Here is a 4,543-nt window from a genome sequence, read left to right on the forward strand (position 1 = left end):
ATCTTTGTGAAGCCATTTTTGTGCATCTTCCTTGAGTCAGACTTGAGGGGCTGTGTTGAGCTCCAAGAGCATCTCCCTTTGTTGTTTTTGAGCTGTGGTATGATCATCAACCTTTAACTTGAGTTTTAAGGCTTAAAAATGGTACCTTGATGCATCTAATGACTAAAAGATGATAACTTGTTGTTGGGTAATGTTGAACACGCCTAGAAATGCATGATTAGGTGTTTAAAATCGGTAAAAAGGGAACCTTTAAGGGATATCTTCACGAAAATGCAAAAACTGCATTCTGTCGTGAAATATCCGGATATTTGTCGAACAGATATCCAGATATTGGATATCCGGATATGTGAATCTGTATACCCGGATATTGCATATCCGGATATGGACAGTGAGATATTCGGATATTGCATATCCGGATATGGTCCCGAGGAATATTCGGATATTCTAAGATATCGCAGAACAGTAGTTGTGTTGTGTGTACAGTAGGCTATTGGGGGTTTGTGGACCCTAGATTGATGAATTTGAACTTCTGTATTTAATGGACTAAGCCAGAATCATGGGATTAAGGGCTTGTGGCTTTGTTAGAAGCTTTAAGACTTGAAAACGTAATGAAAAGGCGTTGTCTTTAATTTGTATGCATGTGGTACATGTTTATTGATTTACATTTGGTCCATATCAGATTGTGATCTGCTGTGATTGGACTTTGAGCTTGTGGCATTGGATAGCTAGCTTAGAGGTAAGCTTTCGTGTCCTCGGTTTAGCCATGTTGTGGTTCCACCATGTCCCGTGGGGATATGGTATATGCATGCTGTGTTACATGCTTTTGATGTTTTGGAAATGCTGTTGAGCTATTATATGTTAGTGCCTTGTTGATATGCATGAAGGTGTTCCACCTATACGGTAAGCCTGAGTATGTAGAACATACAAGAGGGTGAGGTTGTGGGTGAGGTGCAAGCGGTGTTCCTTGTACTATATGTAGGGAATAGACGTATTCCTACATTTCTCTGGCCAGTAGATAGTGATAGACACACATGCCATAGATATCTGTTGCACTACATAGTTTTGGAACTGATAATGATATAAATGCTTTTGAACTTATATTGCACATGTAAGTAAGCTTGAGGTGGAAGATCCTTGAGGACCCCTTGTCTTACTGAGATTTCTAGTTTAGAGATCTCACCCCACGTTTGGGGAATGCTTATTTCAGGGTCAGGTAATGTTGAGACCTCAGGCGGCAGGAGGCCGAAGCTGAGTTAGATTGCTGTTATATTATGCTGCCATGATTGGATGCTGGATTTGCATGCTGTTTATACGCTTATAGCTTCAGTTATGATTATGGAGTTTTATGTTGAGACTTGTTGTTTACTATGTTTATTTGGTGAGCATGGGGATTGTCCATGACACATAGTATTATTATGTCTTGATTATGTCTTGAGTCTTTTGAAGTTGTAATAATGTATCAGGATATTATCCGGATTACGTATTGTAATGCCGTGATTTAGATACTCACGTTATTTATATATTGAGGTATTTCAGTAGATGTCTTATTGCAATTAATATACAGGCGATATTTTATAAAATTGATTAAGTAATCAAGCTGGTAATCGATAATGACGTCATAATTGAAAAGAAAAAGAATATTCCGCATTTTTAATTAAGCACCGCTTAATACGATGTAATGTTAATATTCCGAGTATACACGGGGTGTTACATCAGACTCCTACTTGTTGGTCTGAGGTTGGGGACAAGGAGCTTTTTGGCTTGGACTTTGTCCAAGATACCACCTTGCAGATCCAGATGATCCGTGAAAAGTTGAAGTAGGCGCAGAATCGCCAGAAGAGCTACTATGATGTCAAGCATCATCCGCTGGAGTTCAGTGAGGGTGAGCACGTGTTTGTGAGACTTTCACCTGTCACCAGTGTTGGTCGGGCACTCGGAGTAAGGAAGCTGAGCCCGCGATATATTGGGCCATACCAGATCCTTGGTAGAGTAGGACCTGTTGCCTACCGGCTTGCCTTGCCTCCGAACTTGGCTAACATCCACGACGTGTTTCACGTGTCTCAGCTTCGGAGGTACATAGCAGATCCGTCGCATGTGGTGCAACCGGATGATGTGGAGGTTCGGGAGAACCTGAAGACTCCCGTCGGACCACTCAGAATTCTCGATCGTGGCGAGAAGCAGCTGAGAATCAAGATCATTCCAAAGGTCAAGGTGCAGTGGACCGGAAGAACTCCTGAGGAGTGTACTTGGGAGCGTGAGGACGAGCTTCTCCGGCAGTACCCCGAGTTTTGACCAGGTATGTTTCTGATTTTGAGGTCAAAATCCTAAAAAGGTGGGGTGAATGTAAGAACCCGCTCCGTTAATTAAGGTATTTAATTAATAAATTATGTGAAAATAGGAAACGATTCCATAATTGACCCTAATAATTATTAAGAGGCTTTAATAATTATGGTAAGTGATTAAGGATGCTGAAAGTCGCTTTTCGGAAGAAAAGTGCAGATACCGGTTCTGCTAGTCGGTATAAATGCGTACCGAAAAAGTATCCCGGAAAATTATAATAAGTGCATGATAATTACTAGAACAATATATAGGACTTGTAAAACGAGTTTCAAGTCCAAATAATGAGAACTGATGCCAGAAACTGATACTGGCTATGAAAAGCGCGTACCAGAAGTTGCTCAGAAAAATATAATAAAAATATGATAATTCTTGGAAAAATGTGTAGTTTCAGAATCCAAAGTTTGAGATTAAAATGCTAAGTGTAGCAATTAAAGTTAATACTGTGTGCTTAAGTGAGTTTTGGCTATAAATATATTATGGGCACAAAACCCTAGGTGCCACTCTCTTCTACGTGAGTTTCTGGTGTGGTCAGCTGCTGGTCACTGTTCTAGTGCTTCCTTCTCATTTGTGTTGAGCCTCTAAGCTTTTACTCTTGATTTCCCTTCTCTTAACCTTGTAAACACTTGATAGCATCCTTGTGGGACTGAAAGGAAGGTCTTTTCTGAGGTTCCAGCTACTGTGTTGAGCTTGTGAGGGGGCTGAGTTTGAGAGTTGGAGAGGAGTCATCTTGTTAGTGGTGTTTTGAAGCTTCAAGGAGCCTCCTTGTTGTGTAAAAGAACCACCTTTGTGCACCATTTTCGTGTGCAGTGAGAGACAGAATCTTGGGAGTGTCTAGTGAGCTCCAAGAGCCTCTTTGTTCTGAGTTTTGAGCCTTGGTATGTTGTACAAACCTTTAACTTGAGTTTTAAGGCTTAAAAATGGAAGCTTGATGCATGTTAAGGCTAAAATATGATAACTTGTTGTTGGGTGATGCTTAACACACCTATAAATGCATGTTTAAGTGTTTAAAATCGGTAAAAACCCAACCTTGGAAGGATATCTTCACGAAATGCAGTTTCTGCATTCTGTCGTGAAATATCCGGATATCTGCCCGTGAAATATCCGGATATTGGATATCCGGATATGGTGATTTGGATATCCGGATATTAGATATCCGGATATGGGAATCTGTATATCCGGATATGGACAGTGAGATATCCGGATATTGCATATCCGGATATGTCCCCGTGGAATATCTGGATATTCTGGGATTTTGCAGAACAGTAGTTGTGTTGTGTGTACAGTAGACTATTGGGGTTTGTGGACCCTAGATTGATGAAGTTGAACTTCTGTAATTAGTGGACTAAGCCAGAATCATGTGATTAAGGGCTTGTAGTTTTGTTAGAAGCTTTAAGACATAAAACGTAATGAAAAGGCATTGTCTTTAATTTGTATGCATGTGATACATGTTTATTGATTTATATTTGGTCCCTATCAGATTGTGATCTGCTGTGATTGGACTTTGAGCTTGTGGCATTGGATAGCTAGCTTAGAGGTAAGCTTTCGTGTCCTCGGTTTAGCCATGTTGTGGTTCCACCATGTCCCATTGGGGGTATGGTTATATGCATGTTGTGTTACATGCTTTTGATGTTTTGGAAATGCTGTTGAGCTATTGTATGTTAGTGCCTTGTTGATATGCATGGAGGTGTTCCACCTATACGGTAAGCCTGAGTATGTAGAACATACAACAGGGTGAGGTTGTGGGTGAGGTGCAAGCGGTGTTCCTTGTACTACATGTAGGAGATAGACATATTCCTACATTTCTCTGGCTAGTAGATAGTGATTACACACATGCCATAGATATCTGTTGCACTACATAGTTTTGGAACTGATAATGATATAAATACTTTTAGAACTTATATTGCACATGTAAGTGAGCTTAAGGTGGAAGATCCTTGAGGACCCTTTGTCTTACTGAGATTTCTTGTTTAGAGATCTCACCCCACGTTTGGGGAATGCTTATTTCAGGGTCAGGTAATGTTGAGACCTCAGGCGGCAGGAGGCCGGAGCTGAGTTTGATTTGCTGTTATTTATGCTGACATGTTGGATGCTGGATTTGCATGCTGCTTATATGCTTATAGCTTCAGTTTATGTTATGGAGTTTTATGTTGAGACTTGTTGTTTACGTTGTTTATTTGGTGAGCATGGGGATTGTCCATGACAC

This window comes from Gastrolobium bilobum, unplaced genomic scaffold (assembly GCF_033153095.1).
Source record: "Gastrolobium bilobum isolate Gb01-03AN ecotype WA unplaced genomic scaffold, APGP_CSIRO_Gbil_v1 utg49561, whole genome shotgun sequence".
In the NCBI taxonomy this organism is placed as follows: domain Eukaryota; kingdom Viridiplantae; phylum Streptophyta; class Magnoliopsida; order Fabales; family Fabaceae; genus Gastrolobium; species Gastrolobium bilobum.